Consider the following 13757-nt stretch of genomic DNA (forward strand, 5'->3'; position numbering starts at 1 on the left):
ACATGTTAAGTGAGGATAGAGACACCATATTCATTGAAGGGCACATCTACATTGGCAGGTGTTTTCTGACTTAAACATTTGTTTCAGATAATATTTTATTCAGAAGCATCTTATCAGCCAAAATGTTTTCTTTTTTTTCTAGTTTTGAAAATTCCAGTTTCCTTACCACATATTCCAAGCTGGAAATATTTGGGAGGAATGATTCCCTTCCTTTCATTCCAAATGCTTCCAAACTCTCATTTCCTCATAGAAAATATTCTCTGTCCAGGACTGAAACTCACATAGAACATTTCATCTCTTTAGACATTGAATATTATTTTCAATTTTGTTTCTTTTTAAAAACAGGTTTTTAGATTGGAGCGTCTCATTTGAAAACAGAAGAGAGTATGCCAGCACCCAGGTCATAGTGAAGGGACTTGGAAAGCACCAATTAGAATATGGAATTGTCTAGGAGAATTATAATATTACTCTAAGAAGGATGAATGAAGATATTCTTAAAGAAACTGACTGCTGACAATGTCTGGAATTAACACACTTATTTCTAAGTCTGTACAATTTGACCTTAATTTTTTTGTGAACAAAAGTTATACTTTGCACTAATTTGCATTGCTGCTACTTTCATTTTAAATTGGAATTTTTTATCACCATCCATCTGTAAGATACCTCCTGTTACTAATTTCTGACGTGGATCCTCTCATTAATATGAGATTCACAATTGCATAGATGAAAAGTTATCTGATCATATCTGGCTCATCCCATGTTGTATCATTCTGTTCCTATATTTGATAGATAGTGACTTAACTGTGACAATGTTAGTACATAAAGATAATGAGTCAGATAGTAACTATTGGAAGAGTAAAATTTTGATGTATCTGTTTGCAGTTTTATTTTGTGGGTTTAATGGCATTATGTAAAGTTTTATTTTTTAGTTATTTTAATAGAGTAGAAAACATAAACTTTGTTTTTGTAGTCTTGTAAACAGTAAAATTAGTATTGAAAGGAGAATTTAAATGGCTTTTTGATTAAATTGTGTGCATGTCAGAGAAAAACAATTCTATTTTATTTTTATGATTAATCACATTGAAAGCTCTTCAGCATAAATGATTTCTGTTTCTGTTAATAACACAAGAAATAATATAGGGGAAACACTTATTTTGAGAATAGTTTAAGACCTATTTGAGCTACTGAGAGAGATAGGAAACCCATGGAATATCTTTGATTTCTTAACAGAACCTCTCAATGTTCGTAATTGGTGTTTGTATCAGGAACAAAGAAACAAAACTTTTCAATGGAAGATAGGAATGCCGTGAACTGAGGATCCCTTTAGTAGCTTGCGTTGATAGCCGTATTAAAGGACCTATGGAGATATCAACAATTTTCTTTGTAATTTCAGAAGTGTCTTAGTACCTGGCTACATGGAACCTGTCAGTATCTGTTCTTTTACTCGCGTAAACACTGAGCATCTCTAACTGTTAAAACTCTATCCTTAGCAGCAATCATCATTTACTAAAGCACTGACAGGCTCTTGTTACCTTCTGGCTCCGCTAATTATAATCAGCTGCATATATCCTTGTGCATTTGTAGTCTCCAGCTTTCCCCTCCCTCCTCCTATTATTTAAGTTTTTCTTACCTGTTCTCTCCAGTGTATCCACTGAGGAAAAACACAGGCACATTGACTAGTACTTTCTAGAAAAGGAAAAGGTGTTTCTATTTTCTCTCCTGGAAAATAAGGAAGATACTACCTACCTTTCATCATGGTTGAGACAATAAATGAAATAATTTTTGTGAAAGTGCTCAACTGAGTGCCTTGTTACTCAGATGACGCTGATGAAATATTTTTCTCATCTATGGTCTTATCCTTAAAATCTACCCTGTGAAGAGAAGTGCTGGAAACCTGGATAAATAGAACTTTTGGAGCCAGTGGGTATTTCATGCTCCTCACCCATGATGCGTAAAAGACCACCTACCTTGATAGACCTTTGATGATCCCTGTACCTTAAATTGTTATCCTCTTGACCTTCTTCTATGATATTTGCTGTGATATTTGACTTAATGGTTAGAAACTGTAAATGATTCCAAATAGCACACCAAATGAAGGGAAGAATGGAAAATCTAATAAAATTTTTTAATGTGTAAAATCTGATTAAAACTCAGACTACTGCGGAAAAGTGAAAAGAACTTGCCCAAGTGGTGAGAGTCCTTTCCCCTTTCCTAGTAAGACATGCTAGTAGAGGTACTGTAACTTTCTTTGTTAATCATTTATAGTATTAGAATATATAATGAGATACTCTAGAAAATGTAATCCAATGCATTAGAAAATTGTTTGGTACAGTTTGATGGTGATAATACAAATTCCTGAAAAGTGAAGTGTGCTCAAGTTGACCTAATTCAGTATCCTCCACAAATTATTAATTCCTGAAATTCATTCTGGAAGACACTCAGACAAAACTATAAGAATATGATAGTTCTTATATCCTGTAAAGTCTTTTATTTATTGGAATGACCAAGAACCACAGGGGTTGGGGGATGATCTTCCTTCTGCTGGTTCGCTTCCCAAACACCCACAACAACCCAGGCTAGAACAAGCCAATGCCTGGAGCTAGGAACTCCATCTAGGTCTCCCATTTGGGTGGCAGGGACCCATGTACTTGAACCATCTTCAACCATCTCTCAGTGTGTATTATCAAGGAGCTGGATTGGAATCAAAGATGAGATTCTATTTCAGGCACTCTGATAAGAGACACTGGGGTCCGTAGCAGTGATTTAACCCTCTGTGCCACAATGCCTGTCCCAATCCTTACACATTTTTCTTGGTTTAAGATGTATATAGGACATCTTCAACAAGTTCATAGAAAATATGCATTATGGAAAAACTATGCATGGATTTCAAAATATTTTGCACTGACTTAAGTTCATCCTTTAATTTCATTTTTCTATGAAATTTCTGTAGCCATGAACCTTCAAATTTTCTATTCAATCTATTTTTCTAAAGAAGCTGCCATTTTCCTGGACTTTAGGATTTATTTAGAGTTACAAAGTGACATTACTTTTTGTTGGCAGTTAAAAACAGCTCACTGGGGCCAGTGTTGTGGCATAGTGGGTAAAGCTGCTGCCTGCAATGCCAGAATTCCTTATGAACACCAGTTTGCTCCACTTCCAATCCATCTCCCTGCTAATAACCTGAGAAAAGCAGTGGAAGATGCTCTGTTTGGCCCCTTCTCACCCACATGGAAGACCTGGATGAAGCTCCTGCCTTCTGGCTTCCGTCTGGTTTGGCCCTTGCCATTTGCAGTTATCTGAGGAGCGAACCAGCACATGGAAGATCTTTCTTTCTCTCTCTGTCTCTCCCTCTCTCTCTGTAACTCTGACTTTCAAAATAAATAAATAAGCAAGATCACCTATTTCTTTTCAACTAATCTGGAAATATGAGACATACCATTATTAAAAACTTTTTTCTGCTTTCCAAATTTTCCTCTTTGTGAATTAAATGCAAATGTTTATCAAGAGTAATTCAGTTCAATCCTAATAGACTTCTCTAGTCCATGTTATTGTGATGCGTTGTACATGAAGATCTGCTGTGTCTCTTACTTTGTGGCTGGATTTTTTTTTTTTCAACTTGGGACAACAAAGAGATGTTTGGAAAGGCTAAATTCCATAGCCCTTGAAGACCCTATAGACTTGAAGAGCCTGGGATAGAAAATCACGTTCTGGTACACAGACAGAGGCAGGATGACTAAAGGAATTCTTGACCTTTCTTTGCCAAATACAACAGACTCTGTGCTCTCTCTTCCCTTTCCTATTGTGACAATTGAGGTCTAACTAAATCCAGCATTTCTCAGATCCTTTCACGTTCTAATCATGCGAAGAACTCTTCAGCTAGTTAATAATTCCTTTTCATCATAATAGAGCCTCAGAGCATAATTTTGATCATAGTTAAGCATAGTTAAGTCAAGCAGAGTTAATTAATAGGCATTTCATGTTTCCTATGTCAAGTAGTTTTGTAGCTGAGGATGAACTCTGGAATAAGTGTCATAGATGTATTGTGGTGGAGGTACGTATGTGTATGCACAGATTATGATAGAACAGATAAAGCCTGGGTAAAAAGAAAAAAAAAATTGAGAGGAATGAAAAGAAAGGTGACTCTAACCTACCTGAGAGAGAAGTTTCTTTAGGGAGTGGATGGTCTACAATTTATAATTGTGCTTCAAAGAGGTGGTGTAAAGTGCTGACCTGAAGGAATGTGTCCAAGGCGCTGGCTGAGGAAAGGTGAGAGTTTGGTTTTGAAAGTGCTTGGAGGTAACCCAGCAACTGCTGGAGCATGTCTTCAGTCTAAGTGACAGAAAGGTAGGTAAGTGTAGCTTTTGCCATTTTTGACTTGCAAGGATGAATAGTGTATATTTGCCAACTGATGGAAAAGCACATTTAGGTTCAATATTGAATTTTAGACAGGTTAGCAAAACGAATACAGCATCAATGCAGAAAATCTCAGTAAGCAAAAATACTAAAACAGAGTACTTCATTCATTTTATAAAAAATTAAAAGCTTGGTTATTAAATATTAAACTTGGCATTTTGATTAGCAACACTGTCAAAATCTTCTGTATCATTGGAATCATGGAATATTATGTGAAAGCATATCTGATTTTCAAGGTTAGCTTTTTGATCAATAGTATAGAAATATCACATATAGGAAAAGCATATATAATTTGTTGATATACAAGTCATAAAATTATACTAATGGCTTTAATTTACATTCAAACCTAGCTTTCTCTTATACAGGCAGAAAATTTGTGCTTCCTTTAATTGCACAAGCAATTAGGCATTTACACTCTAAAAATTAAGAGAAAATGGCTAATTGTGTATGCAATATCTGTGCCCACAACTAACAGTGGCTACAAACAATCCTGCTACCAAAATGAAAGCCAGGGATAAAAAACCGGCCTGGAGTCATTGCCCTTTTTGAAGCTTGGAACATGCTTTGCTCATAACTTCAGTAGCTTTGAAAGTTCTCTTTTTGACAGACGTGAACATTAGCCTGTGTGTAGTGCTCCTTACGATCTGAAGTACAAATTATTATCGTTTAAATAAAGTGGTAATGGTGACAAATCTGAACAATTTTATTATAAGATGTATTTGAAAATTTCCTCTGAAGTATTTTAGACCAATCCTGTTGAAAATTTATGTTAATAAGAGGGCCTGATTTTTAAAGTTACATTTCCTACTCTTAAAGCCCACCCAGTATTTGTCTTTAGTCATTTTACACCTCTTCAAATAACACCCAAATATTTACAACCCCCAAAGTACCATAGGAAATACACTAAAATAGTCACAAAAATTCTTGTGGAAATGAACAAAGGATAAATCTGTATCTTTCCATCTATAATGTGTAACTCATTTGTATCCCATTGATTTTATGTTGCGTTTTTCATGATAACATGTAAGACACACACTTTGTTTAATGTCAATCTTTCAAAGAAAGAATTCTTAAAAAAAAATATCATCCACTTTAATGACTGTCTCCAAAGAAGAGATGAAGACCCTTAGGACCCAAGTTAAATGCCCTTAATACAGTCATCAAGTTCAGTGATTTTTAAAAATCTTTAATAACAGCTGTTAAACACAAGAATCCATGAGACTAAATTTTACTATTACCATATACTGAAAATCGCTCCTTTTGCTAGACCTGTTTAGAAGCCCACAAGAGTTGTCAAGCACAGCCAACTAACTCTTAATTCTACTTCACTCTCTCAGTCTGATACTCTAGCCATTATTTTTGTTGTTTTTCAAAAAATTTAACTACCCTTGCACTTATGTCATAAAAAATGCTGCCTTTTTTCCCTTTTTTAATATTTGTATTCAAGACAAACAACAGGAGGTTGAAATCAGGCCATTTAAAAGAAACATCTGCTGACATTTATTCATATGCTACATGTTCCACTTTCATCATTGAATGTAATGATAAACACACATTCCAGTCAATAATGGCAATTCCCAGCCAAGCTTTACAAATGGTCTCTTTAACACCTAAATTGACAGCTCGGGAGATTTTGAGATAGAAGCTAAATATGGTACATTTGGACACTGTTTGCCTAAGTCTAGGATGTCTTGAAGACTTTAATAAGCACACATACATTATAAAACAGAAGAAAGTCTTGACTGTGCAGGTATTGGAGCAGTTAAGTTTGAGAATTTTCGAGCAGAAGAAATGCAGCAGGAAAGAAAAACTCTGAAAAACAAATGTCGTTTCGAAGAGTATGGTAATATAAAGCTCTGACCCACACTTCGGAGAGAATGGTTTCATTTAAGAGAGAAAACTAATTACATATCACTGAAATGATAGATCTTAATTGTGGAATGCTAGATTAGTTAAATATTTATTTTGCTTCCCAAGTTAGTTGAAATAAATCCTGCTTTGAGACACAATTATTGTAAGAGTATTTTAAGAAAATATGAAATGTTTTTCCTTTATTGGATGCCATGAGTAATTATGTCAGCTTTCAGTATGCTAAGGATGTCTTTCAAGACCATGTTAGAGCTTTTAATGCCCACTTCTACTTCTTCCTCAGAAAGGGATGTCTCATAAAAAAAGTGCAATAATGACACTCAAGGTTGCCATCAGAGAGCTCAAAGGAAGAATGAAATTAGCTTGAGTCTCCCCTGTGAGGACAAATACATGTTCCTCTGAGAAATTAAGGATCCCATTTTATGTGTGTCTTTTATGCGTATCCCCTTACATTTTAGTTCAGATCGATTAACCTTATAACTGAATCATAGACTGTGTTCCAGCCAAGCAGAAAATCACAGCTTTGCCCAGCTCTGTCGTGTGTGAAGAGTTTTTCTTTTCAAAACTCTGCCGTTACTGTGGTATAAAACAGGTCACTTGCTAGTTGACTGCAAAGAAGCCAGCCATTAACAAGCTATCTCTGAAACTTAATGAGAGACCTGTAATGCTATCTCACGCAATGTGGTCCTAAGGACCACAGTGCCCCTGATAAATGATGTTTGCTTTGAAATCAGCTCATTTTATGAGACAGCTTGGAATTTTGTTGTTGTTGTTGTTTGTTTTTCTTTTTTTTTTTTAATTTTGTTTTTCTATGCAGGACAAATGGGGCTAAATTTGGAATGTCATATTATGATGTTTTCATCAGCTCCCAAGGCATGTTGAGTCATGTATCCAGACAAATCCTAACACCTTTTTATTGTTCTGTGGAGAAAAATTTAAAAAGTTCCAAATATGAATTTGCAGTTCTGCGTGGCTTGCCTAACAGCAGTATAAGTAGTTTTTGATCAAGCTGGATGGAGGGAGGAGAGGCCACAAAGACTTCTCAAGAAGTGTGACTGAGGTGGATTGAGAACAAAGTTTCCAGCATCAGCATTCAGAGTGAGAGTGAGTATGTCACCGAAAAACCTCAATACCAGAATGTGCTTTTTCATAATGCCCCTTCTTCCTATGAATCTATTGAAATTAGTTCAATGAAAATGTCCATGAACCTTCCACTTTCTCATATTGAAGTCTCTACTGTGTGGTGAAATCATGGTGGATAAATCAGTGTGTTAGAGCTTCTGAGCACAACTTAGAGGAATTGGTTGATTTCGACTGATACTCTGTCCTAAAAGCTTTTTAAACACGGGTCTTTGGCAGGCGTGTTATCCAGACCTGCAGTAACCACGTTTGCGCAGAGTGTACTTAATGGTGAAAGGGAGGGGAAGTTGCATGCACTCTCTCCCAGGCCCCCAAAGCCAGAGCGGAGTGAAGATGGGACGCCAAATAAATCTGCCAGTGATTACGCTAAAGGAAATTATGATCTTGTTATAGAAACCATTAAAGGAAAACCAGAGTTGGTATGTAAATATTGTTGCATCATTATACCACTGAAAAAAACAACCTAGTGCAACATTAGTATGTTATGCAATTAACAAAATGAAAAATGAGCTGCTTGAATTTAAAGCTTTTAATGTTTTTCAAACAGATAATAAGCATTTTCAACACCAATGTAAAGCATAATAGAAAAGATCTCCCTCAAAGAGTGACATATTTCATCAATAGTTAACTATGCATTAAGGAACTAATACGTGTTTACACATCTCTGTTATTTGTTATTTTCCAACTCACTTTTAAGAGCAATCACATATAAACTAAATGAGGATGAAGATGAAAGGCTTGCAAGAATATCAGAAAGTATGATATTTATGATGCTTTTAGAGATTGTTGACTTATATGTGTTTTGCTGATTTTGAGAAAAATGTCTCAGATAGCCAGTTTTTTAGAACAAAAGTGCATCATTAAGTACAGCTTAAAATATTTTAAATGTAGAGATTTTTTAAAACATTGATCCGATTAGTCAAACCATATGTTTATAAACCATAGTTAATATTTAATGTATATATCAAAATATTATTACTGATTCCTGAAGGAAAATTATTAATTTACATATCCAATTACTCAGATAATCTGGTATATTCAAAAATAGTTTAGCAGAGATACTTCAATGAAAAATGGAAAACAAAAAATTCTTCAAAATATACCATAAACAGTTTTCTTTACTATAATCTGCAGATATTGTACAAATAATATAATATATATAAATTATAATTCTATTATTCTTACTGTGTCACTGTTTATTGCTGAGTAAAAATAATACTATTATTTGCTGCATGAAAGTCAAATAATTGTTTAATCAAAACCAATTTTATAAAAATGAACTTACATTACCAATAATGAAGCTATTTACTTTGTAGAAGATGACTTTTCAGTGTCAAATTCAGAACAGTAAGGACAAATTCATATAGGGATAGTGCAACTTTCATAATTTCGGCATTCGCTGTAGGCACCATAAAGTTAATATGTGCTCTAAAGATTTCTTTCATTTAGTTGTTGCTAATTTATTCACACTAATACAGAAAAAAATACTGCAAAATTTTTCATAACAAAAAAACTGTGCATATCTCTGTGTTTTATCTGGCATGTGGTTCTACACAGATGGTTTGGGGCTTTCTTTGCTGCAAAACAGATGGGCCTGCACTGTCCCTTACCAATCAAAAGAGAACTTGAAAATATAGGAATATCTTTACCTACAATGCGTCCTTTAATTCAAGAAATTAACATGCTTAAAAGTGGAAATAACTGCCTATGGAAAATAATTTTTGAAATGAGATGTCATATGTTGAAATTATACAGTAATCCAGTTCATGTTTAATGCAAAAAAAAGAAAAAGTTTGGCTTGTACTTGATACTGTTTGTAACATAAAACTATTAACTTAAGAAATTTACCACTATGGAATGACTGTTATCATGTGTTCACCTTGCCTAAAAACCCCTGCTGTTTTAAAACTTAAAGTGTGGTTAAGCATATTTCAATTCAAAGTGATCATTCTAGGCAGCAACATCCATTGAACCAAGTTAGCAAACACGTACGAGTTTAGTACACTTATAACTGACATACTTCTGCAACCAAAATAGAAGCTAAAACAAAGCTCAGAGTTAACCTGAACGCTCCAAGTATTACTTGTAATTACTCACAACACAAATTATGAAGTCTTTTGTACATTGAAACAGAATTATGGCCTACCTTCAAAGGTTTCTGTTGAAATGTGGGAGCATGATATTCAGGACTATTAAAAGCTCTCTCTTTGCTTGGTATATTTCAGTACATTTTAGAAGTACTGTGGCAGCACGCTCGCCGTAGCATCACCATGTGAGAGGCAGACATCGTGGGCTCCCGAGCTTAGAAAATAGTGTTGCTTATAGGGAGAACTCCTACTGCTTTTATCTCCAATATACAAATAAAGATGTCAACAAGTGATGCTGTAACCAATTTTTGATATTTGCAAATATACACTGTAACACTGAGTAATTTTCTGAGCATAAGCAAGGCTGCAGTCAGCTCTTAGAGGCTGGCATTCCTTTGTGGCATTGTCTACATAGGCCAGTTGGATTGTTTGGTCTACCTTTACTTACCCAGGAGGAGTGGTTTTCAGATCACTGTGCACAATTTTTTGTCTGTCCCAAACAATGCATTCCTGCAGATTATACAACCTTTCCAGGAACAGAAAAATGATGAGTTTTTAATGCTTAACTAAGAAAAATCTATATATCTGCATTTATATATATACACATATTTATACATACATAGATTTACATATATTCATAACTATACATACATAACTGTAGCAATGCATATATAATTCTTTCTATATATAGACAGATAGAGATATGCCCATAGGATATATATATAGCTATAGATACAGATATGTAGATATAGATATCTCTATTCCTTGTAAGTATTTTATCAAGGAATACAGAAAGACTTGTTCTCTACATGCAAGCAGTGTCTCTTAAATTATTTCTTTTTTAGTGTTCAGATTCTGAACAGCAAGTGCTTTTTTTTTCATTTGTCTGTGTAATGCAAAATAACAGCTTAGCTTATATTTTTTCAGTTACATCAAAACCAGCGTCTTTTGTGGATCTATGATAAAAGATTTTTCCAGATTAGTAAATGTAAATAAAACTGTAAAATAAATATATTCAAGAAAAGAAACTCTTCTCAAGAACTCTTAAATACTTTGGCAGCCTCTGCATAAACAATTAATACAGTAATCCCAAACAATTTTTATCCATTCTTTAAAACAAGTTTCTAAGGACGTCTTCTAGCTAAATTTAGATCAGATTACTGTATTTAAACAAAATAAGGTCATACTCTTAAAAAATGCCCTGCATTTTAGCATTCTATTAATTCACAGTCTTGTATTTTTTATACATTAGTGAAGCTTGCAGGGATAGTTCTCCATTGAAATATGAGTTACGAAGTTCTTTGGTTTAAGATTTGGTCCATAAACATTAATAACTTGAGGATCAAGAAGCACAATCAGCAAAATTTAAGCTTTGTAGCATTTTAAATAAAGATATCTGGATTGTTGGGAATATTATGACTGTTCAGGGGAACCAGTTAAGTTCAATGTAAAAATACTAATAAACCAGGCTGAGCATTTTGTAAACTGTTCTTGGACTCCACTAACATAGAGGATATGTAGATATGTCTATACAACTCCTGGGATTGAAATTTTAAATTGTACTGCTAACCATTATTGACTTTTGTAGATCTCTTCCATGTCCATGTACAAATGGGTATGAAAGACATGAAACCTAAAAAATATTTGTGTTGATTTTTTAGAGAGTTACAAGGGTCCAGAAATTCTTTCTCAACTTAAAACATTTCTGTGGGACCAGCATGGTGGTATAGCAGGTAAAGCTGCTGCCTGTGACACTAGCATCCCATATGGATGCCAGTTCAAGTCCTGGCTACTCCACTTCTGAAACAGCTCCCTGCTAATGTGCCTGCAAAAGCAGAGGAAGGTGGCCCAAGTGCTTGAACCCCTGCATCCATGTGAGAGACCTGGAAGATGCTCCTGGCTTTGGCCTGGCTCTACTCTGGCCATTGTGGCCGTTTGGGCTGTGAACCAGTGGATAGAAGATTCTCTCTATCTCTCTTTACTCTGATTTTCAAAAAAAAATAAATCTTTAAATTTTTTGTAGTATTATGTAGACAGGATCCAACTTTGCCAACTTTGCCATTTTGATCTGGACAGAAACTTAAGATCCCTTATTTGACTTCTGTCAAAATAAGAACATAAAATTATATTATGTTTTGCAAATAAATACTTATTAAGGTTAGCAACTCTGCCTACTTTTCACTCATTTGATCTATTAATATATTGAAAAGTGTGTGCAAATCCAGTAAAGACAGTATTTATCCTAGTGGTAGCTTGCATTATTGTTTCCAATACTCTGTCATTCCTCCTTGTGACAGAATTTTATTATGCGTTACTGACACCAGGTTAGCTAACAGAACTTTCTTGTTCAATGGTCTGTAAGTCAAAGTGATGCACAGCACAAGAGAGCAGGAACTTTAAGAGCTACTGAAGGGATCTGCCATCCATTGGCTGCCACTCTTTTCTCAATGAAATAGGGTTGCTTTTCCTGAGTGAATCCAGAAATGAAAAAGACAGGGGTGGAGCAGAGTCCCAGCTGTCCCTGCCCTGCTTACTTGTAATATGAGGCAGACAAGCCTTTGTTTTTGCAGGCCCCTGAGATTTACAGATCACTTATGACTATGGAAAATTCTAAAATAATAAGGAAACAAAGAATTTCCAAATTATATTATTCCATTTCAATTTTATGCAACTTTTATATCTAGCCTACTCTGCCAATTGCATGGTCACAGATGCACATGGAGAAGCCTGCACCTGTGAATGTTACCTAGAGGACTGAAAGAGGAATGAACTTTCATCCCTGCTACCAAGTTGCAGGTTAGTGGGAGAAAGAAAAACATGTAAGTAGCTTCCAATAGGGACTGGCATTGTGATACAGTGGATTAAACACTGCCTACAATGCTGGCATCCCAGTATGGGTACCTGCACGAGTCCCATAAGCTCCACTTCCAGTATAGCTTCCTGCTAGTGTATATGGGAAAACAGCAGTGGATGGTCCAAGTGCTTAGGCACCTGCCACCATGTGGAAGACCCAAATGAAATTCCAGGTTCCCGGCTTTGGCTTGGCCCAAATCTGGCCTTTGTGGCCTTTGCAGAGTGACCCAACAGATTGAAGCTCTCTCTCTCTCTCTCTCTGTCCCTCTCTCTCTCTCTTTTCTCCCTCTTCTGTGTAATTCTGCCTTATAAACAAACAAGCAAACAAAAAATAAATGAAATAGCTTTCACTATAATGCAGAACTCCTTGTGGAAGAGCTGAAGGCTCACTGCAAGCTTTGTGCAGATTTGTCTACAGAGAAAATAAAATGTGAACCTAATATTGAGTAGAAAGTAGCCAAGCAAAGATTAATAAAAATCATTAATTTTTTTCCTGACTCATCTATTAGGTGATCAAGAATTATATAAATTTGGCCCTTTGTTTTCTTTTTGATGAACGACATACAGTTGTATGTAATGTTTCTTGGCTTTATGTGCTATTCCCCATGTCCTTTCCAATTTTAATTAATATTTATATATTCATTTAAAAGGGTATTTAGTATTCAGTGTGGAAAATTGAAAACTATTAACAAAAACAATGCAAAATTCCAAAAATTATCATCCAAAGATAACTTTTATTATTTTGGTGATTTGTCAATATAGTATAAACCATATTCAATTATATGAAGTAGATCATCTGTAGTACTATTTTTTTTTTTTTTTTGACAGGCAGAGTGGACAGTGAGAGAGAGAAACAGAGAGAAAGGTCTTCCTTTGCCGTTGGTTCACCCTCCAATGGCCGCCACGGCTGGCGCGCTGAGCTGGCGCACTGCGCTGATCCGATGGCAGGAGCCAGGTACTTATCCTGGTCTCCCATGGGGTGCAGGGCCCAAGCACTTGGGCCATCCTCCACTGCACTCCCTGGCCACAGCAGAGAGCTGGCCTGGAAGAGGGGCAACCGGGACAGAATTCGGCACCCCGACCGGGACTAAAACCTGGTGTGCCGGCGCCGCAAGGCGGAGGATTAGCCTAGTGGCGCCAGCTGCTGTAGTACTATTTTATAAATTGATTTTTATACTATTTAGCTTATAGCTTCAGTACTACGAAGTGTTAGTTGTTTTAAATCACTGCATAGAATTCCATTCATAGATGTTGTAATTTATTTAGCTCATTTAGGTCATTCTCATTTTATCATAGATATCTATCTTTATACACATGTTTTAAATATACCACTAACAAACAGTTAAACAACACTTTCTGATAAGTCTCATTTTCCAAGCAAAAGAAATTCTTGTG

The sequence above is a fragment of the Oryctolagus cuniculus genome, chromosome 12 (assembly GCF_964237555.1).
Source record: "Oryctolagus cuniculus chromosome 12, mOryCun1.1, whole genome shotgun sequence".
In the NCBI taxonomy this organism is placed as follows: Eukaryota; Metazoa; Chordata; class Mammalia; order Lagomorpha; family Leporidae; genus Oryctolagus; species Oryctolagus cuniculus.